Source organism: Phyllobates terribilis, unplaced genomic scaffold (assembly GCF_046119375.1).
Source record: "Phyllobates terribilis strain yellow unplaced genomic scaffold, ASM4611937v1 Scaffold_282__1_contigs__length_2493038, whole genome shotgun sequence".
Lineage (NCBI taxonomy): Eukaryota > Metazoa > Chordata > Amphibia > Anura > Dendrobatidae > Phyllobates > Phyllobates terribilis.
The window spans coordinates 480619-504099 of record NW_027363042.1 but is presented as its reverse complement, the minus strand read 5'-3'; the positions used below and the strand labels follow the sequence as shown (position 1 = coordinate 504099).

The window sequence follows — 23481 nt, the reverse complement described above, 5'->3', positions numbered from 1 at the left end:
TACGGGTGTCCCCGGCAAACTGCCGGTCTGTGAGGAAGATGCAGGTGGACATGTTAGGTTGCCTTGATCCAAAGGTGGTGCTATCGATGTCGGACAGCGCTCAACACCAGCTGGTGTTACCACCTCCAAAGAAAATGATGACCTGCCAATCACGCTGGCTGTTGCGGGTAAAGAGGTGGCAGGTCTGCGCCCCAAAACAGGTGTGACTGCTGTCCCCCCAGTCACAGAGGATGAAGAGGCCGCGGATGCACAAGATATGGCAGACGGTGGTTGGCCCGGCCGGCTAGGCCGCATTGTAGCACACTGAGCTTCCCACTGCAACTTATGCTTCATGTCCATGTGCCGGTTCATGCATGAAGTACTCAAACTATGTATTTTTTGGCCTCTACTTAGCTTTTGCTGACAAATGTTACAGATAACACGAGTTGGGTCATCTTTATCGATCTGAAAAAATGCCCAGGCTATGCAAGGCTTAGCACCCATGCGACCTGAAGAGCCACCACGACTTGTGGTGAGAGGCAGAGTTGTGTTTGAGGATGCAGTTGTTGACGTGCTTCCAGTACTACGTCTCTGTCCAGGAAGGCGCAACCTGACCTCGTCGTCACTAGCATCTTCCTCCACCTCCTCTGCTGACCTCATCTCTTGGCTGACTGTGGGTTGACAGTAAGTGGGATCTCCAACCTCATCATCATCACCCTGTGCGTTATCACACCCGTCGTCCTCAGAGCCAACCTGTTCCTGCCCTGACAAAAAACTAAAGTTGTCGCTCCAATCAGGTATTTGAGTCTCATCATCGTCTTCCTCATTGTCTCCACCAACAGGAGTTACAGTTTGGGAATGAGGGTCTACATTATGGTCAGAACCTTCTGCGTCTGGTCCTGGATCCGACTCATAAAGATTCTGGGCATCAGTGCAGATCATTTCTTCGTCTGGATTCACAGAAGCGCTGGAGTCGACCTCTGATTCCCAGGCTATAGTATGAGTAAACAGCTCTGCAGACTCAACCATCTGTTCTACCTCATACTCAGACGGGCAGCTGGAGATTTGGGAGCTGTGAGGAAGCAAGTGCGATTGGGGTGACACCTTTGAGGACTGGAGTATTTGTGATGTTGAAGTTGATGTGGAGGAGAGCTCACTTAAAGGAGCACTTGATATCCGTTGAAGCAACTGCTGTTTTTGTGCCTCATCTGGAATTCGTAGCGATTGGCGTGGCCGTAAGAAAGGGATCTTATCACATTGTCCGCTAAAAGAAGTAGACATTTTAGTTTGGCTGGAAGATGGTCTTTCTTCTGCAGATGTTACTGTTGCTTTAACACCTACCCCACGGACACAACCTTTTTTCCCCTTCCCAACACGCCTATTCCCCTTTCCACCAGCAGCAGGCCTTTTTCCACTCATTTTGGTGGTTAACTAATTCACAACTCTGGAGTTGTTTGCACAAAAAAACAATGGATGGGAACCGAGCAGAGCTGAGTGGCCAAACTGTGGTATTAGGCCAAAACTATTGGCTGGGTTAGATGCAGAAAAAAATTATATTCAATTTGCAACCTGATGGAGGTCAGTATAGATGGACTAATAGAACAAGTCCCAGACACAGCTAGAAGCCCAAATATTTTTTCAGAGGTAGATGCAGAAAAAAATTGTATTCAGTTTGCAAACTGATGGAGGTCAGTATAGATGGACTAATAGAACAAGTCCTACACACAGCTAGAAGCCCAAATATTTTTTCAGAGGTAGATGCAAAAAAAAAATATATTCAGTTTGCAACCTGATGGAGGTCAGTATAGATGGACTAATAGAGAAAGTCCCACACACTGCTAGAAGGCCAAATATTTTTTCAGAGCTAGATGCAGACAAAAAATTATTTTTAATTTGCAACCTGATGGAGGTCAGTATAGATGGACTAATAGAGAAAGTCCCACACACTGCTAGAAGGCCAAATATTTTTTCAGAGCTAGATGCAGAAAAAAATTATATTTAGTTTGCAACCTGATGGATGTCAGTATAGATGGACTAATAGAACAAGTCCCACACACAGCTAGAAGCCCAAATATTTTTTCAGAGGTAGATGCAGAAAAAAATTATATTCAGTTTGCAACCTGATGGAGGTCTGTATAGATGGATTAATAGAACAAGTCCCACACACAGCTAGAAGCCCAATATTTTTTCAGAGGTAGATGCAGAAAAAAAATATATTCAGTTTGCAACCTGATGGAGGTCAGTATAGATGGACTAATAGAGAAAGTCCCACACACTGCTAGAAGGCCAAATATTTTTTCAGAGCTAGATGCAGATATAAATTATTTTTAATTTGCAATCTGATGGAGGTCAGTATAGATGGACTAATAGGGAAAGTCCCACACACTGCTAGAAGGCCAAATATTTTTTCAGAGCTAGATGCAGAAAAAAATTATATTCAGTTTGCAACCTGATGGAGGTCAGTATAGATGGACTAATAGAACAAGTCCCACACACTGCTAGAAGGCCAAATATTTTTTCAGAGCTAGATGCAGACAAAAAATTATTTTGAATTTGCAACCTGATGGAGGTCAGTATAGATGGACTAATAGAGAAAGTCCCACACACTGCTAGAAGGCCAAATATTTTTCAGAGCTAGATGCAGACAAAAAATTATTTTTAATTTGCAACCTGATGGAGGTCAGTATAGATGGACTAATAGAGAAAGTCCCACACACTGCTAGAAGGCCAAATATTTTTTCAGAGCTAGATGCAGATAAAAATTATTTTTAATTTGCAACCTGATGGAGGTCAGTATAGATGGACTAATAGAGAAAGTCCCACACACTGCTAGAAGGCCAAATATTTTTTCAGAGCTAGATGCAGAAAAAAATTATATTCAGTTTGCAACCTGATGGAGGTCAGTATAGATGGACTAATAGAAGAAGTCCCACACACAGCTAGAAGGCCAAATATTTTTTCAGAGGTAGATGCAGATAAAAATTATTTTTAATTTGCAGCCTGATGGAGGTCGGTATAGATGGACTAATAGAGAAAGTCCCACACACTGCTAGAAGGCCAAATATTTTTTCAGAGCTAGATGCAGACAAAAAATTATTTTGAATTTGCAACCTGATGGAGGTCAGTATAGATGGACTAATAGAGAAAGTCCCACACACTGCTAGAAGGCCAAACATTTTTCAGAGCTAGATGCAGACAAAAAATTATTTTTAATTTGCAACCTGATGGAGGTCAGTATAGATGGACTAATAGAGAAAGTCCCACACACTGCTAGAAGGCCAAATATTTTTTCAGAGCTAGATGCAGATAAAAATTATTTTTAATTTGCAACCTGATGGAGGTCAGTATAGATGGACTAATAGAGAAAGTCCCACACACTGCTAGAAGGCCAAATATTTTTTCAGAGTTAGATGCAGATAAAAATTATTTTTAATTTGCAACCTGATGGAGGTCAGTATAGATGGACTAATAGAGAAAGTCCCACACACTGCTAGAAGGCCAAATATTTTTTCAGAGCTAGATGCAGAAAAAAATTATATTCAGTTTGCAACCTGGTGGAGGTCAGTATAGATGGACTAATAGAACAAGTCCCACACACAGCTAGAAGCCCAAATATTTTTTCAGAGGTAGATGCAGATAAAAATTATTTTTAATTTGCAACCTGATGGAGGTCAGTATAGATGGACTAATAGAGAAAGTCCCACACACTGCTAGAAGGCCAAATATTTTTTCAGAGCTAGATGCAGACAAAAAATTATTTTGAATTTGCAACCTGATGGAGGTCAGTATAGATGGACTAATAGAGAAAGTCCCACACACTGCTAGAAGGCCAAATATTTTTTCAGAGGTAGATGCAGACAAAAAATTATTTTTAATTTGCAACCTGATGGAGGTCAGTATAGATGGACTAATAGAGAAAGTCCCACACACTGCTAGAAGGCCAAATATTTTTTCAGAGCTACATGCAGATAAAAATTATTTTTAATTTGCAACCTGATGGAGGTCAGTATAGATGGACTAATAGAGAAAGTCCCACACACTGCTAGAAGGCCAAATATTTTTTTCAGAGGTAGATGCAGATAAAAATTATTTTTAATTTGCAACCTGATGGAGGTCAGTATAGATGGACTAATAGAGAAAGTCCCACACACTGCTAGAAGGCCAAATATTTTTTCAGAGCTAGATGCAGAAAAAAATTATATTCAGTTTGCAACCTGATGGAGGTCAGTATAGATGGACTAATAGAACAAGTCCCACACACAGTTAGAAGCCCAAATATTTTTTCAGAGGTAGATGCAGATAAAAATTATTTTTAATTTGCAACCTGATGGAGGTCAATATAGATGGACTAATAGAGAAAGTCCCACACACTGCTAGAAGGCCAAATATTTTTTCAGAGCTAGATGCAGAAAAAAATTATATTCAGTTTTCAACCTGATGAAGGTCAGTATAGATGGACTAATAGAACAAGTCCCACACACTGCTAGAAGCCCAAATATTTTTTCAGAGCTAGATGCAGAAAAAAATTATATTCAATTTGCAATCTTATGGAGGTCAGTATAGATGGACTAATAGAATGATGCTATGCCCAAAAGATTTTACTTCACTAGGTGCAGTAAAAAAATTGGTATTCTATACACAGGTGGTATATCTTGCAACACAGATAGGCTACTCCACTGACTAACACACTCTGCAATAGGCCAAAAAGGATTAGCTTTGCTAGATTCAGCCAAATGCTGCGAAAAAAACTTGCACAGCACTGGCACAGACCTGCCTGGCAAAAACTGATAGGAACTGATGTAACCTAGTCCTGAAAAGGACTGCAATTACAATTAGTCTTTACTCCCACAATCTATCTATTTAAGAGCACAGACCTGCCTGATAAAAGTCGTAGGAAATGCTGTAACCTAGTCCTTAAAAGGACTGCAATCACAACTATTCCCTACTCCCAAGCTATCTGTATATTTGTGCGAAAATTGGCTTGAAATTAACAAGGTATAGCGCACACAGCAACAGCGGTGCCGTCTAACACGCAGCTGCAGCAGTGAGAAAATGGTGGCGACGGGGAAAATGGCTTGGTCTTATAGGGCAAGGACATGTGACATACACTGCCAATCACACATGCCCTTGCTTGTGTGAAAAAAAGCACTTCGCTCCGTGTGTGCGCTGCTGATAGGCTGACAGATTGCACCTCCCCACTGTAAATGCGGGAAAGAGAAAAAAAAAATGGAGATCTTCATTGTTCCTGCAGAGATCCATCCCCTGCCCCTCCCCCCACCCCGCTGTACACTCAAACTGCGTATTAACATTAATTTTCATCATTACTGAGAAAAAATCCAGTTATGATTTTGGTGCACGAACAGTTATCGAACATAACCTCGAACAGCCGAATTTTTCTCAAATCGTTCGTGTTCGCCGAACGGCTCGAACACCGCCCAAAACAGCTCGAATTTGAGATTGGCGAACAGTTCGAGTCGAACAACGCTCATCTCTACTTGTTATCAACAGCTGCCATTTAAACTCACCTGAGCTAACAGGTATGTGCGCTGGTTACTCTGCTGCACTTAAAATGTCTTTTTTGGCTTGCTCCAATGCCTTTTCTGAAACGTTGTCTCCCTCTGGTGGAACACTGACTTCTTTCATTTAACGCCTGCAGACTATAAAAAATAACCCAACCCAAAAAGTTTGGTTGATTAGTCTGTGGCATTCTTTTAAACTGTTGCTTATGGCGGTCTCTGTGAGCTTCTCAGTGCCGTTCAACCAGCCAGGTATCCTGCCTGCAGCAGATGGAATGTGGCAATGGAACACTGGCTGCGCGTGTCATAATAGGCTCTGAGCCTTTATATACCAGCGCACGGCAGCAGCCACCTTCAGTCTGCTGCTGGACAGCCAGCAGCAGCAGGAAAGGTAAGTAATCAGCAACACTCCTGCTAAGGGTAGACAGCTGCTCGTCCCCCCCTTAATTGGTTCTCCTCCCTTCCACCGGCGTTGAGGCGGGTGGGAACAGCAGGGGGTGAGGGTGCTGTGCTAAAATAGTTGGAGTCATGCAGATCTAAAACGCGTAGATTTCTGCAGCAGCAAGCCGAAAAGTGCAGGCATGTAAGGGATCTAGAGGTTGACAACATGTCTTCTTAACGGGAGTCCAGGTGGCCATCTCCACAAATGGACTTTTCAGGATCCGAGGGTGGCACCGTAGGCCGAAACCAATTCTGGTTATCGCTTCTCGGCCTTTTGGCTAAGATGAAGTGTAGTATCTGTTCTTATCAGTTTAATATCTGATACGTCCCCTATCTGGGGACCATATATTAAATGGATTTTTAGAACAGGGAGATGGTAAAAGAGCTTGCTCTGTCCACTCCACGCATTGACCTGGTATTGCAGCATTTCCAGGACCAGTGCACTCATTCTTTAATGCAGTTTCTAAAATCAGAAAGAATTGAATTCAATGCTTTTTGTTGCTTTTGCTTGTTTGTCGGATTTTTGGATGGACTTTTTGGCTTTGCTTTTCTTCTCCTCATTGTATTTTTCATGTTAAAAGTTGCAGAAGCCAGATGACAAACTCATTTTGGTTCAACTTCAGCAACTCTGCATTGCATAGCCATGTACTGTAATGCAATGCTATCTATCTAGCTCTCCCTCTTTACTTCCTTTTGAATAAACAGCCATATTAGGCAAGCATTTTGGAGCTTTCACCTAACTAATTACAGGTGGTGAGATAAGCTGCACAATATAATTGTTCTTTCAGTATATTGTTGCACACACACCATCTATTTAGCAAATGCCCTTGTTATCAACAGCAGCCATTTAAACTCACCTGAGCTAACAGGTATGTGCGCTGGTTACTCTGCTGCACTTAAAATGTCTTTTTTGGCTTGCTCCAATGCCTTTGCTGAAACGTTGTCTCCCTCTGGTGGAACACTGACTTCTTTCATTTAACGCCTGCAGACTATAAAAAATAACCCAACCCAAAAAGTTTGGTTGATTAGTCTGTGGCATTCTTTTAAACTGTTGCTTATGGCGGTCTCTGTGAGCTTCTCAGTGCCATTCAACCAGCCAGGTATCCTGCCTGCAGTAGATGGAATGTGGCAATGGAACACTGGCTGCGCGTGTCATAATAGGCTCTGAGCCTTTATATACCAGCGCACGGCAGCAGCAGGAAAGGTAAGTAATCATCAACACTCCTGCTAAGGGTAGACAGCTGCTCGTCCCCCCCTTAATTGGTTCTCCTCCCTTCCACCGGTGTTGAGGCAGGTGGGAACAGCAGGGGGTGAGGGTGCTGTGCTAAAATAGTTGGAGTCATGCAGATCTAAAACGCGTGGATTGCTGCAACAGCAAGCCGAAAAGTGCAGGCATGTAAGGGATCTAGAGGTTGACAACATGTCTTCTTAACAGGAGTCCAGGTGGCCATCTCCACAAATGGACTTTGTAGGATCCGAGGGTGGCACCGCAGGCCGAAACCAATTCTGGTTATCGCTTCTCGGCCTTTTGGCTAAGATCAAGTGTAGTATCTGTTCTTACCAGTTTAATATCGGATACGTCCCCTATCTGGGGACCATATATTAAATGGATTTTTAGAACAGGGAGATGGTAAAAGAGCTTGCTCTGTCCACTCCACGCATTGACCTGGTATTGCAGCATTTCCAGGACCAGTGCACTCATTCTTTATTGCAGTTTCTAAAATCAGAAAGAATTGAATTCAATGCTTTTTGTTGCTTTTGCTTGTTTGTCGGATTTTTGGATGGACTTTTTGGCTTTGCTTTTCTTCTCCTCATTGTATTTTTCATGTTAAAAGTTGCAGAAGCCAGATGACAAACTCATTTTGGTTCAACTTCAGCAACTCTGCATTGCATAGCCATGTACTGTAATGCAATGTTATCTATCTAGCTCTCCCTCTTTACTTCCTTTTGGATAAACAGCCATATTAGGCAAGCATTTTGGAGCTTTCACCTCACTAATTACAGGTGGTGAGATAAGCTGCACAATATAATTGTTCTTTCAGTATATTGTTGCACACACACCATCTATTTAGCAAATGCCCTTGCTATCAACAGCAGCCATTTAAACTCACCTGATCTAATAGGTATGTGCGCTGGTTACTTTGCTGCACTTAAAATGTCTTTTTTGGCTTGCTCCAATGCCTTTTCTGAAATGTTGTCTCCCTCTGGTGGAACACTGACTTCTTTCATTTAACGCCTGCAGACTATAAAAAATAACCCAACCCAAAAAGTTTGGTTGATTAGTCTGTGGCATTCTTTTAAACTGTTGCTTATGGCGGTCTCTGTGAGCTTCTCAGTGCCGTTCAACCAGCCAGGTATCCTGCCTGCAGTAGATGGAATGTGGCAATGGAACACTGGCTGCGCGTGTCATAATAGGCTCTGAGCCCTTATATACCAGCGCACGGCAGCCGCCACCTTCAGTCTGCTGCTGGACAGCCAGCAGCAGCAGGAAAGGTAAGTAATCAGCAACACTCCTGCTAAGGGTAGACAGCTGCTCGTCCCCCCCTTAATTGGTTCTCCTCCCTTCCACCGGTGTTGAGGCGGGTGGGAACAGCAGGGTGTGACGGTGGTGTGCTAAAATAGTTGGAGTCATGCAGATCTAAAACGCGTGGATTGCTGCAGCAGCAAGCCGAAAAGTGCAGGCATGTAAGGGATCTAGAGGTTGACAACATGTCTTCTTAACGGGAGTCCAGGTGGCCATCTCCACAAATGGACTTTTCAGGATCCGAGGGTGGCACCGTAGGCCGAAACCAATTCTGGTTATCGCTTCTCGGCCTTTTGGCTAAGATCAAGTGTAGTATCTGTTCTTATCAGTTTAATATCTGATACGTCCCCTATCTGGGGACCATATATTAAATGGATTTTTAGAACAGGGAGATAGTAAAAGAGCTTGCTCTGTCCACTCCACGCATTGACCTGGTATTGCAGCATTTCCAGGACCAGTGCACTCATTCTTTAATGCAGTTTCTAAAATCAGAAAGAATTGAATTCAATGCTTTTTGTTGCTTTTGCTTGTTTGTCGGATTTTTGGATGGACTTTTTGGCTTTGCTTTTCTTCTCCTCATTGTATTTTTCATGTTAAAAGTTGCAGAAGCCAGATGACAAACTCATTTTGGTTCAACTTCAGCAACTCTGCATTGCATAGCCATGTACTGTAATGCAATGCTATCTATCTAGCTCTCCCTCTTTACTTCCTTTTGGATAAACAGCCATATTAGGCAGCATTTTGGAGCTTTCAACTAACTAATTACAGGTGGTGAGATAAGCTGCACAATATAATTGTTCTTTCAGTATATTGTTGCACACACACCATCTATTTAGCAAATGCCCTTGTTATCAACAGCAGCCATTTAAACTCACCTGAGCTAACAGGTATGTGCGCTGGTTACTCTGCTGCACTTAAAATGTCTTTTTTGGCTTGCTCCAATGCCTTTTCTGAAACGTTGTCTCCCTCTGGTGGAACACTGACTTCTTTCATTTAACGCCTGCAGACTATAAAAGAGAACCCAACCCAAAAAGTTTGGTTGATTAGTCTGTGGCATTCTTTTAAACTGTTGCTTATGGCGGTCTCTGTGAGCTTCTCAGTGCCGTTCAACCAGCCAGGTATCCTGCCTGCAGTAGATGGAATGTGGCAATGGAACACTGGCTGCGCGTGTCATAATAGGCTCTGAGCCTTTATATACCAGCACACGGCAGCAGCCACCTTCAGTCTGCTGCTGGACAGCCAATGCGTGGAGTGGACAGAGCAAGATGTTTTACCATCTCCCTGTTCTTAAAATCTATTTAATATATGGTCCCCAGATAGGGGACGTATCAGATATTAAACTGATAAGAACAGATACTACACTTGATCTTAGCCAAAAGGCCGAGAAGCGATAACCAGAATTGGATTCGGCCTACGGTGCCACCCTCGGATCCTGAAAAGTCCATTTGTGGAGATGGCCACCTGGACTCCCGTTAAGAAGACATGTTGTCAACCTCTAGATCCCTTACATGCCTGCACTTTTCGGCTTGCTGCTGCAGCAATCCACGCGTTTTAGATCTGCATGACTCCAACTATTTTAGCACAGCACCCTCACCCCCTGCTGTTCCCACCCGCCTCAACACCGGTGGAAGGGAGGAGAACCAATTAAGGCGGGGACGAGCAGCTATCTACCCTTAGCAGGAGTGTTGCTGATTACTTACCTTTCCTGCTGCTGCTGGCTGTCCAGCAGCAGACTGAAGGTGGCTACTGCCGTGCGCTGGTATATAAAGGCTCAGAGCCTATTATGACACGCGCAGCCAGTGTTCCATTGCCACATTCCATCTACTGCAGGCAGGATACCTGGCTGGTTGAACGGCACTGAGAAGCTCACAGAGACCGCCATAAGCAACAGTTTAAAAGAATGCCACAGACTAATCAACCAAACTTTTTGGGTTGGGTTATTTTTTATAGTCTGCAGGCGTTAAATGAAAGAAGTCAGTGTTCCACCAGAGGGAGACAACGTTTCAGAAAAGGCATTGGAGCAAGCCAAAAAAGACATTTTAAGTGCAGCAGAGTAACCAGCGCACATACCTGTTAGCTCAGGTGAGTTTAAATGGCTGCTGTTGATAACAAGGGCATTTGCTAAATAGATGGTGTGTGTGCAACAATATACTGAAAGAACAATTATATTGTGCAGCTTATCTCACCACCTGTAATTAGTTAGGTGAAAGCTCCAAAATGCTTACCTAATATGGCTGTTTATCCAAAGGTTAGTAAAGAGGGAGAGCTAGATAGATAGCATTGCATTACAGTACATGGCTACGCAATGCAGAGTTGCTGAAGTTGAACCAAAATGAGTTTGTCATCTGGCTTCTGCAACTTTTAACATGAAAAATTCAATGAGGAGAAGAAAAGCAAAGCCAAAAAGTCCATCCAAAAATCCGACAAACAAGCAAAAGCAACAAAAAGCATTGAATTCAATTCTTTCTGATTTTAGAAACTGCATTAAAGAATGAGTGCACTGGTCCTGGAAATGCTGCAATACCAGGTCAATGCGTGGAGTGGACAGAGCAAGCTCTTTTACCATCTCCCTGTTCTAAAAATCCATTTAATATATGGTCCCCAGATAGGGGACGTATTAGATATTAAACTGATAAGAACAGATACTACACTTGATCTTAGCCAAAAGGCCGAGAAGCGATAACCAGAATTGGTTTCGGCCTACGGTGCCACCCTCGGATCCTGAAAAGTCCATTTGTGGAGATGGCCACCTGGACTCCCGTTAAGAAGACATGTTGTCAACCTCTAGATCCCTTACATGCCTGCACTTTTGGGCTTGCTGCTGCAGCAATCCACGCGTTTTAGATCTGCATGACTCCAACTATTTTAGCACAGCACCCTCACCCCCTGCTGTTCCCACCCGCCTCAACACCGGTGGAAGGGAGGAGAACCAATTAAGGGGGGGACGAGCAGCTGTCTACCCTTAGCAGGAGTGTTGCTGATTACTTACCTTTCCTGCTGCTGCTGGCTGTCCAGCAGCAGACTGAAGGTGGCTGCTGCCGTGCGCTGGTATATAAAGGCTCAGAGCCTATTATGACACGCACAGCCAGTGTTCCATTGCCACATTCCATCTACTGCAGGCAGGATACCTGGCTGGTTGAACGGCACTGAGAAGCTCACAGAGACCGCCATAAGCAACAGTTTAAAAGAATGCCACAGACTAATCAACCAAACTTTTTGGGTTGGGTTATTTTTTATAGTCTGCAGGCGTTAAATGAAAGAAGTCAGTGTTCCACCAGAGGGAGACAATGTTTCAGAAAAGGCATTGGAGCAAGCCAAAAAAGACATTTTAAGTGCCGGAGAGTAACCAGCGCACATACCTGTTAGCTCAGGTGAGTTTAAATGGCTGCTGTTGATAACAAGGGCATTTGCTAAATAGATGGTGTGTGTGAAACAATATACTGAAAGAACAATTATATTGTGCAGCTTATCTCACCACCTATAATTAGTTAGGTGAAAGCTCCAAAATGCTTGACTAATATGGCTGTTTATCCAAAAGGAAGTAAAGAGGGAGAGCTAGATAGATAGCATTGCATTACAGTACATGGCTATGCAATGCAGAGTTGCTGAAGTTGAACCAAAATGAGTTTGTCATCTGGCTTCTGCAACTTTTAACATGAAAAATACAATGAGGAGAAGAAAAGCAAAGCCAAAAAGTCCATCCAAAAATCCGACAAACAAGCAAAAGCAACAAAAAGCATTGAATTCATTTCTTTCTAATTTTAGAAACTACATTAAAGAATGAGTGCACTGGTCCTGGAAATGCTGCAATACCAGGTCAATGCGTGGAGTGGACAGAGCAAGCTCTTTTACCATCTCCCTGTTCTAAAAATCCATTTAATATATGGTCCCCAGATAAGGGACGTATCAGATATTAAACTGATAAGAACAGATACTACACTTGATCTTAGCCAAAAGGCCAAGAAGCGATAACCAGAATTGGTTTCGGCCTACGGTGCCACCCTCAGATCCTGAAAAGTCCATTTGTGGAGATGGCCACCTGGACTCCCGTTAAGAAGACATGTTGTCAACCTCTAGATCCCTTACATGCCTGCACTTTTCGGCTTGCTGCTGCAGCAATCCACGTGTTTTAGATCTGCATGACTAACTATTTTAGCACAGCACCCTCACCCCCTGCTGTTCCCACCCGCCTCAACACTGGTGGAAGGGAGGAGAACCAATTAAGGGGGGGACGAGAAGCTGTCTACCCTTAGCAGGAGTGTTGCTGATTACTTACCTTTCCTGCTGCTGCTGGCTGTCCAGCAGCAGACTGAAGGTGGCTGCTGCCGTGCGCTGGTATATAAAGGCTCAGAGCCTATTATGACACGCACAGCCAGTGTTCCATTGCCACATTCCATCTACTGCAGGCAGGATACCTGGCTGGTTGAACGGCACTGAGAAGCTCACAGAGACCGCTATAAGCAACAGTTTAAAAGAATGCTACAGACTAATCAACCAAACTTTTTGGGTTGGGTTATTTTTTATAGTCTGCAGGCGTTAAATGAAAGAAGTCAGTGTTCCACCAGAGGGAGACAATGTTTCAGAAAAGGCATTGGAGCAAGCCAAAAAAGACATTTTAAGTGCCGCAGAGTAACCAGCGCACATACCTGTTAGCTCAGGTGAGTTTAAATGGCTGCTGTTGATAACAAGGGCATTTGCTAAATAGATGGTGTGTGTGTGAAACAATATACTGAAAGAACAATTATATTGTGCAGCTTATCTCACCACCTATAATTAGTTAGGTGAAAGCTCCAAAATGCTTGCCTAATATGGCTGTTTATCCAAAAGGAAGTAAAGAGGGAGAGCTAGAGAGATAGCATTGCATTACAGTACATGGCTATGCAATGCAGAGTTGCTGAAGTTGAACCAAAATGAGTTTGTCATCTGGCTTCTGCAACTTTTAACATGAAAAATACAATGAGGAGAAGAAAAGCAAAGCCAAAAAGTCCATCCAAAAATCCGACAAACAAGCAAAAGCAACAAAAAGCATTGAATTCATTTCTTTCTAATTTTAGAAACTACATTAAAGAATGAGTGCACTGGTCCTGGAAATGCTGCAATACCAGGTCAATGCGTGGAGTGGACAGAGCAAGCTCTTTTACCATCTCCCTGTTCTAAAAATCCATTTAATATATGGTCCCCAGATAAGGGACGTATCAGATATTAAACTGATAAGAACAGATACTACACTTGATCTTAGCCAAAAGGCCGAGAAGCGATAACCAGAATTAGTTTCGGCCTACGTTGCCACCCTCAGATCCTGAAAAGTCCATTTGTGGAGATGGCCACCTGGACTCCCGTTAAGAAGACATGTTGTCAACCTCTAGATCCCTTACATGCCTGCACTTTTCGGCTTGCTGCTGCAGCAATCCACGCGTTTTAGATCTGCATGACTAACTATTTTAGCACAGCACCCTCACCCCCTGCTGTTCCCACCCGCCTCAACACTGGTGGAAGGGAGGAGAACCAATTAAGGGGGGGACGAGAAGCTGTCTACCCTTAGCAGGAGTGTTGCTGATTACTTACCTTTCCTGCTGCTGCTGGCTGTCCAGCAGCAGACTGAAGGTGGCTGCTGCCGTGCGCTGGTATATAAAGGCTCAGAGCCTATTATGACACGCGCAGCAAGTGTTCCATTGCCACATTCCATCTACTGCAGGCAGGATACCTGGCTGGTTGAACGGCACTGAGAAGCTCACAGAGACCGCTACAAGCAACAGTTTAAAAGAATGCGACAGACTAATCAACCAAACTTTTTGGGTTGGGTTATTTTTTATAGTCTGCAGGCGTTAAATGAAAGAAGTCAGTGTTCCACCAGAGGGAGACAATGTTTCAGAAATGGCATTGGAGCAAGCCAAAAAAGACATTTTAAGTGCAGCAGAGTAACCAGCGCACATACCTGTTAGCTCAGGTGAGTTTAAATGGCTGCTGTTGATAACAAGGGCATTTGCTAAATAGATGGTGTGTGTGCAACAATATACTGAAAGAACAATTATATTGTGCAGCTTATCTCACCACCTGTAATTAGTTAGGTGAAAGCTCCAAAATGCTTGCCTAATATGGCTGTTTATCCAAAAGGAAGTAAAGAGGGAGAGCTAGATAGATAGCATTGCATTACAGTACATGGCTATGCAATGCAGAGTTGCTGAAGTTGAACCAAAATGAGTTTGTCATCTGGCTTCTGCAACTTTTAACATGAAAAATACAATGAGGAGGAGAAAAGCAAAGCCAAAAAGTCCATCCAAAAATCCGACAAACAAGCAAAAGCAACAAAAAGCATTGAATTCAATTCTTTCTGATTTTAGAAACTGCATTAAAGAATGAGTGCACTGGTCCTGGAAATGCTGCAATACCAGGTCAATGCGTGGAGTGGACAGAGCAAGCTCTTTTACCATCTCCCTGTTCTAAAAATCCATTTAATATATGGTCCCCAGATAGGGGACATATCAGATATTAAACTGATAAGAACAGATACTACACTTAATCTTAGCCAAAAGGCCGAGAAGCGATAACCAGAATTGGTTTCGGCCTACGGTGCCACCCTCTGATCCTGAAAAGTCCATTTGTGGAGATGGCCACCTGGACTCCCGTTAAGAAGACATGTTGTCAACCTCTAGATCCCTTACATGCCTGCACTTTTCGGCTTGCTGCTGCAGCAATCCACGCGTTTTAGATCTGCATGACTCCAACTATTTTAGCACAGCACCCTCACCCCCTGCTGTTCCCACCCGCCTCAACACCGGTGGAAGGGAGGAGAACCAATTAAGGGGGGGACGAGCAGCTGTCTACCCTTAGCAGGAGTGTTGCTGATTACTTACCTATCCTGCTGCTGCTGGCTGTCCAGCAGCAGACTGAAGGTGGCTGATGCCGTGCGCTGGTATATAAAGGCTCAGAGCCTATTATGACATGCGCAGCCAGTGTTCCATTGCCACATTCCATCTACTGCAGGCAGGATGCCTGGCTGGTTGAACGGCACTGAGAAGCTCACAGAGACCGCCATAAGCAACAGTTTAAAAGAATGCCACAGACTAATCAACCAAACTTTTTGGGTTGGGTTATTTTTTATAGTCTGCAGGCGTTAAATGAAAGAAGTCAGTGTTCCACCAGAGGGAGACAACGTTTCAGAAAAGGCATTGGAGCAAGCCAAAAAAGACATTTTCAGTGCAGCAGAGTAACCAGCGCACATACCTGTTAGCTCAGGTGAGTTTAAATGTCTGCTGTTGATAACAAAGGCATTTGCTAAATAGATGGTGTGTGTGCAACAATATACTGAAAGAACAATTATATTGTGCAGCTTATCTCACCACCTGTAATTAGTTAGGTGAAAGCTCCAAAATGCTTGCCTAATATGGCTGTTTATCCAAAAGGAAGTAAAGAGGGAGAGCTAGATAGATAGCATTGCATTACAGTACATGGCTATGCAATGCAGAGTTGCTGAAGTTGAACCAAAATGAGTTTGTCATCTGGCTTCTGCAACTTTTAACATGAAAAATACAATGAGGAGAAGAAAAGCAAAGCCAAAAAGTCCATCCAAAAATCCGACAAACAAGCAAAAGCAACAAAAAGCATTGAATTTAATTCTTTCTGATTTTAGAAACTGCATTAAAGAATGAGTGCACTGGTCCTGGAAATGCTGCAATACCAGGTCAATGCGTGAAGTGGACAGAGCAAGATCTTTTACCATCTCCCTGTTCTAAAAATCCATTTAATATATGGTCCCCAGATAGGGGACGTATCAGATATTAAACTGATAAGAACAGATACTACACTTGATCTTAGCCAAAAGGCCGAGAAGCGATAACCAGAATTGGTTTCGGCCTACGGTGCCACCCTCGGATCCTGAAAAGTCCATTTGTGGAGATGGCCACCTGGACTCCCGTTAAGAAGACATGTTGTCAACCTCTAGATCCCTTACATGCCTGCACTTTTCGGCTTGCTGCTGCAGCAATCCACGCGTTTTAGATCTGCATGGCTCCAACTATTTTAGCGCAGCACCCTCACTCCCTGCTATTCCCACCCGCCTCAACACCGGTGGAAGGGAGGAGAACCAATTAAGGGGGGGACGAGCAGCTGTCTACCCTTAGCAGGAGTGTTGCTGATTACTTACCTTTCCTGCTGCTGCTGGCTGTCCAGCAGCAGACTGAAGGTGGCTGCTGCCGTGCGCTGGTATATAAAGGCTCAGAGCCTATTATGACACGCGCAGCAAGTGTTCCATTGCCACATTCCATCTACTGCAGGCAGGATACCTGGCTGGTTGAACGGCACTGAGAAGCTCACAGAGACCGCCATAAGAAACAGTTTAAAAGAATGCCACAGACTAATCAACCAAACTTTTTGGGTTGGGTTATTTTTTATAGTCTGCAGGCGTTAAATGAAAGAAGTCAGTGTTCCACCAGAGGGAGACAACATTTCAGAAAAGGAATTGGAGCAAGCCAAAAAAGACATTGTAAGTGCAGCAGAGTAACCAGCGCACATACCTGTTAGCTCAGGTGAGTTTAAATGGCTGCTGTTAATAACAAGGGCATTTGCTAAATAGATGGTGTGTGTGCAACAATATACTGAAAGAACAATTATATTGTGCAGCTTATCTCACCACCTGTAATTAGTTAGGTGAAAGCTCCAAAATGCTTGCTAAATATGGCTATTTATCCAAAAGGAAGTAAAGAGGGAGAGCTAGATAGATAGCATTGCATTACAGTACATGGCTATGCAATGCAGAGTTGCTGAAGTTGAACCAAAATGAGTTTGTCATCTGGCTTCTGCAACTTTTAACATGAAAAATACAATGAGGAGAAGAAAAGCAAAGCCAAACAGTCCATCCAAAAATCCGACAAACAAGCAAAAGCAACAAAAAGCATTGAGTTCAATTCTTTCTGATTTTAGAAACTGCATTAAAGAATGAGTGCACTGGTCCTGGAAATGCTGCAATACCAGGTCAATGCGTGGAGTGGACAGAGCAAGCTCTTTTACCATCTCCCTGTTCTAAAAATCCATTTAATATATGGTCCCCAGACAGGGGACGTATCAGATATTAAACTCATAAGAACAGATACTACACTTGATCTTTGCCAAAAGGCCGAGAAGCGATAACCAGAATTGGTTTTGGCCTACGGTGCCACCCTCGGATCCTGAAAAGTCCATTTGTGGAGATGGCCACCTGGACTCCCGTTAAGATGACATGTTGTCAACCTCTAGATCCCTTACATGCCTGCACTTTTCGGCTTGCTGCTGCAGCAATCCACGCGTTTTAGATCTGCATGACTCCAACTATTTTAGCACAGCACCCTCACCCCCTGCTGTTCCCACCCGCCTCAACACCGGTGGAAGGGAGGAGAACCAATTAAGGGGGGGACGAGCAGCTGTCTACCCTTAGCAGGAGTGTTGCTGATTACTTACCTTTCCTGCTGCTGCTGGCTGTCCAGCAGCAGACTGAAGGTGGCTGCTGCCATGCGCTGGTATATAAAGGCTCAGAGCCTATTATGACACGCGCAGCCAGTGTGTTATGTTCTGCTACCAGAGCTAAGGAAAGAGAGGAGATCTGTCCCTACGATAGAACTCAGCTGAATCCCTACGATGTAACAGGGGACCTGATCCTGCGATCAGACCTGCTAAAGTCCTAAGCTAGTCTGTACGGAGACCTATAGATGTGGGGATGGAATCCCTACAAGTACTAAGGACTGGGAGGAAAATGGACACCTCCTACAGAAATAGTAGCAGACAGACGAACATACAAAATACATAGAACATAGAGGTCCGTAGACCAAGCAAACTAACAGAGCAAGACACAGAGCACAGGCTAGCTAGAAAGTAGATATACAATGAAGTCCAGCAAAGCCAGAAGGGCGGAGCAGGATTAAATAGGCCAACAAGGTCATGTGACCAGCAAAGGAAAAAAAACCTAAGAGCAAGGTTCTAACAGTACTCCCCCTTCTAAGAGGATCCTCCGGATCCCCTAGGACCAGGCTTATCAGGAAATCTCCTGTGAAACGCTCTGATAAGTCTGGACGCGGAAACATCATCCGACCTCACCCAAGAGTTATCCTCGGGACCGAAACCTTTCCAGGCCACAAGATACTGCAAACTACCTCTATACCGTCTAGAGTTAAGGATGCGAGAAATTTCATATTCCCCGTCCTCCACCACCGGAGGAACAGAGGCAGAGGCGTCACAATCCGATGCAACAGCTTTTTTCAACAGAGAGACATGAAATACCGGATTAATTCTCCAGGAGGTAGGAACCTCCAACCTAACAGCAGATTGGTTGACAACCTGAAGCACCTTAAAGGGCCCTACAAACTTGGGACCCAATTTCTTTGAAGGAATCCTCAACCGCAGATTCCTAGAGGACAACCAAACCATGTCACCAACAGCGAACAAAACCTCCTGTCGTTTCCTATCAAAGTAGTCTTTAGATTTTCTGTTGGCCTCCTGAAGATTACCACGCACATCCGTCCAAACTCTCTCCAAATCACCGGAAAAATTCTCCTCCTCAGGCACGGCAGATCCCAACTTGGAGAACGACCCAAACGACGGATGTCTCCCAGAACAACAAAAAAAAGGCGAACAACCAGCAGAAGAAGATGCATGATTGTTCAGAGCAAATTCAGCAAGTGGCAGAAACTCAGACCACCCCTCTTGATTGTCTGCCACAAAACAACGCAAGAACTGCTCAACATCCTGGTTTTTCCTTTCTGTCTGGCCATTAGATTCAGGATGATATCCGGACGAGAACGACAAATGAACTCCCAACCTATCACAAAAGGCACGCCAAAAACGAGCCACGAACTGAGGACCCCTATCAGAAACAATGTCAGTAGGAACGCCATGAAGTCTGACAATTTCCTTGACAAAGGCCTTAGCGAGAGTTTTAGCGCAGGGCAGTTTGACGAAAGGAACCAAGTGACACATCTTGCTAAAACGGTCCACGACCACCCAGATGACAGTAAAACCCTCAGAGGGGGGAAGGTCAGTTATAAAGTCCATAGCCAAATGTGTCCAAGGAGCACTGGGAACCTCCAAAGGACAAAGCAACCCCGCAGCAGGAGTATGTGAGGACTTAGATCTAGCACATATAGTACATTGACGCACCCACTTAATGACTTCCTTCTGCCATCCAGGCCACCAAAAACTGCGACCCACCAGTCTCTTGGTCTCAGAGATTCCGGGATGACCTGCCAACCGAGATTCGTGACACTCAACAAACAAATCTCTCCTAAAGGTCCCAGGCACAAACAACCTCCCATGAGGAGTGTTAGAAGGGGCATTCACCTGTGCTTTAAGAATCTCATTTTCCAAAACGGAGTCCAAAGCAGCTATCACAACACCTTCTTGTAAAATGTTCTCCTCTTTCTCAGCACCGACTATGGGAGAAAAACTGCGAGACAAGGCATCCGCCTTAACATTCTTAGTACCAGGGATGTAAGTAACGGAGAAATTAAACCGCGAGAAAAACAGTGCCCACCTAGCCTGACGGGCATTCAGGCGCTTGGCAGCATCAAGATATATCAGATTTTTATGATCCGTAAGAACCTGAACGGGAAATTCCGCACCTTCCAAGAAGTGGCGCCAGTGTTCAAATGCGAGTTTAATAGCCAATAATTCCCGATTACCAATATCGTAATTCAGTTCAGTCTCCGAAAATTTTTTTGAAAAAAAGGCACAGGGATGTAATCCATCCCCGTTATCCTGAGACAATACTGCGCCAACCCCCACAGAGGAAGCATCAACCTCAACCAAAAACGGCCTAGTAACATCAGGCTGCATAAGGATGGGAGCAGAGGTGAACCTCTCCTTGAGATACACAAAAGCTTCAATGGCCTCAGAAGACCACTGAACCGCATCAGCACCTTTCCTGGTGAGATCAGTCAGAGGTTTGACAATACTAGAAAAATTTTTTATGAATTTTCTATAGTAATTGGCGAAACCCAAAAACCTCTGTATCGATTTCAAACCAATAGGCCTAGGCCATTCCTGCACAGCCTGAACCTTAACCGGATCCATCTCAAAACCTTTGCTGGAGATAATGTAGCCCAAAAAACTAATTCTCTGTACAGCGAACTCACATTTCTCCAGCTTAGCAAAAAGCGAATTGTCCATTAATAACTGTAATACCTCACGCACGCTCCGCCAATGAGACTCCAGATCCGGCGAATAAATCAAAATGTCATCCAAATACACAACCACATTTTTACTGATCAAAGGTCTAAGGATGTCATTAATCAGATTCTGAAAAAATGCCGGAGCATTAGTAAGACCAAAAGGCATAACCAGATTCTCAAAATGACCCACAGGAGTGTTAAAAGCAGTCTTCCATTCGTCACCCTCCTTCATGCGCAACAGATTGTATGCCCCCTTAAGGTCAATTTTAGAGAACCACTTGGCCCCCATTAACTGGTTAAACAGATCAGGAATCAATGGCAGTGGGTAAGGATTGCGTACAGTAATTTTGTTAATCTCACGAAAATCCAGACAAGGACGTAAACCGCCGTCCTTTTTTTTTTACAAAAAAAAATCCAACCGCCACAGGAGACTTAGAGGGCCTAATGTGACCGGCGGCCAAACTTGTCTGTATGTATTCCTCCAAAGCCTTCCTCTCAGGAATAGTAAGGTTAAATAAACGACTTTTAGGAAGAGTCGCTCCAGGGACAAATTCAATAGAACAATCATAGTCTCTATGGGGAGGCAAAACCTGCGATTCCTTCTCAGAAAAAACTCTCCAAAAATCCTGAATAGGAACAGGCAATTCTCCCCTATCCAAAGCTGCAATACGCCCGTTACAACACTTGTCATAACATTTATGGCTCCAGGATTTAATTTCACTGGTAGACCAATCCAGTACAGGATTGTGAAATTTTAACCAGGGCAATCCCAATATTACTGGAGAAGGCAAGTTATTCAACACTACCAAATCCAATTTCTCATGGTGAACACCATTAATAGTGAGAGGAAATTCACAGACCTTGAGAGTAATATTCTTCAAAGGGGAACCATCCACAGAAATCACAGCAATGGGGGATGATAAAGGTTCAGGTTTTAAATTGAGTCTTTCCACGAATCCCCCATCAATAACATTCAGAGTAGACCCACAATCGACAAACACCCGAAATTCCATTAATTTTTCCTGAGCAATCGTGGAAGCAGCTAAAAATACACCCTTGGAATTTAAACAGGCAATACGGGCATGACTGACCATTTTTTTTTCTTTCTTCATACGAAGCTCACAGCTTTTAATCAAATGACCAGATGTTCCGCAATAGAAACACAAGCCTTCAAAAAATCGACGGTCTTTTTCTTGAGAGCGAGGTGCCACCGATCCAATCTCCATCGGTTCACCACTGTTAGTACACTCATTCTCATAACCAAAAACTGACATAGCAGAGGATTTGCTCTCATTAACCCTAGCACGCAGTCTTCTATCCACCCGTATAGCTAATTGCATAGCCTGTTGCAAATCTTCAGGTGTAGGATAAGCAATTAGCAGGTCTTTAACCCTTTCACTGAGCCCAGCAAGAAATAGACTTTTCAGAGCAGAATCGTTCCACCCTGTTTGAGTAGACCATCGACGGAAATGAGTACAATATTTTTCCACATTACCTGATCCCTGTTTTAAACGTCTCAACTCAGTCTCAGCTGATGCGACACGGTCAGGATCATCATATAATAGTCCCAAAGCAGAAAAAAAACTATCCACTGATCTGAAGCATGTATCACTAGGTTGCATAGAAAAGGCCCACTCCTGAGGCTCTTTGCGCAAAAGTGACATTATGAACCCTACGCGCTGGGATTCATCCCCAGAGGACTTAGGTCTCAAACGAAAATACAATAAGCAAGCATTTTTGAATGAAAAAAATTCTCGGTGTTCACCAAAAAATAAATCCGGCAAACATACCTTAGGCTCCAAGAAATGTGCTCCAGGACAGTTACTCACGTGCTGACGGAGCTCGGCCACCTCCAGAGAGAGTCCCTGCAGGCGATGAACCAAATCCTGAACCGACACCATGATGGAACAGAAAAATCTTTCCTTAGAGAATTTGCTGGCTGGACTTACTGTTATGTTCTGCTACCAGAGCTAAGGAAAGAGAGGAGATCTGTCCCTACGATAGAACTCAGCTGAATCCCTACGATGTAACAGGGGACCTGATCCTGCGATCAGACCTGCTAAAGTCCTAAGCTAGTCTGTACGGAGACCTATAGATGTGGGGATGGAATCCCTACAAGTACTAAGGACTGGGAGGAAAATGGACACCTCCTAACAGAAATAGTAGCAGACAGACGAACATACAAAATACATAGAACATAGAGGTCCGTAGACCAAGCAAACTAACAGAGCAAGACACAGAGCACAGGCTAGCTAGAAAGTAGATATACAATGAAGTCCAGCAAAGCCAGAAGGGCGGAGCAGGATTAAATAGGCCAACAAGGTCATGTGACCAGCAAAGGAAAAAAAACCTAAGAGCAAGGTTCTAACACAGTGTTCCATTGCCACATTTCATCTACTGCAGGCAGGATACCTGGCTGGTTGAACGGCAGTGAGAAGCTCACAGAGACCGCCATAAGCAACAGTTTAAAAGAATGCCACAGACTAATCAACCAAACTTTTTGGGTTGGGTTATTTTTTATAGTCTGCAGGCGGTAAATGAAAGAAATCAGTGTTCCACCAGAGGGAGACAACGTTTCAGAAAAGGCATTGGAGCAAGCCAAAAAATACATTTTTAGTGCAGCAGAGTAACCAGCGCACATACCTGTTAGCTCAGGTGAGTATAAATGGCTGCTGTTGATAACAAGGGCATTTGCTAAATAGATGGTGTGTGTGCAACAATATACTGAAAGAACAATTATATTGTGCAGCTTATCTCACCACCTGTAATTAGTTAGGTGAAAGCTCCAAAATGCTTGCCTAATATGGCTGTTTATACAAAAGGAAGTAAAGAGGGAGAGCTAGATAGATAGCATTGCATTACAGTACATGGCTATGCAATGCAGAGT

General features: G+C 43.8%; 10 non-coding genes across 10 annotated transcripts; 3 read left to right on the top strand and 7 right to left on the bottom strand.

Annotated features, from left to right (window-relative positions):
* Nucleotides 1-6194: 6194 nt before the first annotated feature.
* LOC141220339 (U2 spliceosomal RNA) lies at nt 6195-6385 on the top strand. Its single transcript, XR_012288644.1, has one exon. It is a non-coding gene; the product is annotated as a U2 spliceosomal RNA (small nuclear RNA).
* A 1063-nt stretch (nt 6386-7448) lies between these two features.
* On the top strand, nt 7449-7639 carry LOC141220346 (U2 spliceosomal RNA). Its single transcript, XR_012288651.1, has one exon. It is a non-coding gene; the product is annotated as a U2 spliceosomal RNA (small nuclear RNA).
* A 1098-nt stretch (nt 7640-8737) lies between these two features.
* On the top strand, nt 8738-8928 carry LOC141220335 (U2 spliceosomal RNA). Its single transcript, XR_012288641.1, has one exon. It is a non-coding gene; the product is annotated as a U2 spliceosomal RNA (small nuclear RNA).
* A 727-nt stretch (nt 8929-9655) lies between these two features.
* LOC141220348 (U2 spliceosomal RNA) lies at nt 9656-9852 on the bottom strand. The gene has a single exon (XR_012288653.1). It is a non-coding gene; the product is annotated as a U2 spliceosomal RNA (small nuclear RNA).
* Nucleotides 9853-10950: 1098 nt separating this feature from the next.
* Nucleotides 10951-11141, bottom strand: LOC141220340 (U2 spliceosomal RNA). Its single transcript, XR_012288645.1, has one exon. It is a non-coding gene; the product is annotated as a U2 spliceosomal RNA (small nuclear RNA).
* A 1098-nt stretch (nt 11142-12239) lies between these two features.
* Nucleotides 12240-12430, bottom strand: LOC141220352 (U2 spliceosomal RNA). The gene has a single exon (XR_012288657.1). It is a non-coding gene; the product is annotated as a U2 spliceosomal RNA (small nuclear RNA).
* A 1098-nt stretch (nt 12431-13528) lies between these two features.
* Nucleotides 13529-13719, bottom strand: LOC141220351 (U2 spliceosomal RNA). Its single transcript, XR_012288656.1, has one exon. It is a non-coding gene; the product is annotated as a U2 spliceosomal RNA (small nuclear RNA).
* A 1096-nt stretch (nt 13720-14815) lies between these two features.
* On the bottom strand, nt 14816-15006 carry LOC141220336 (U2 spliceosomal RNA). Its single transcript, XR_012288642.1, has one exon. It is a non-coding gene; the product is annotated as a U2 spliceosomal RNA (small nuclear RNA).
* Nucleotides 15007-16104: 1098 nt separating this feature from the next.
* On the bottom strand, nt 16105-16295 carry LOC141220344 (U2 spliceosomal RNA). Its single transcript, XR_012288649.1, has one exon. It is a non-coding gene; the product is annotated as a U2 spliceosomal RNA (small nuclear RNA).
* Nucleotides 16296-17393: 1098 nt separating this feature from the next.
* LOC141220347 (U2 spliceosomal RNA) lies at nt 17394-17584 on the bottom strand. Its single transcript, XR_012288652.1, has one exon. It is a non-coding gene; the product is annotated as a U2 spliceosomal RNA (small nuclear RNA).
* Nucleotides 17585-23481: the final 5897 nt, after the last annotated feature.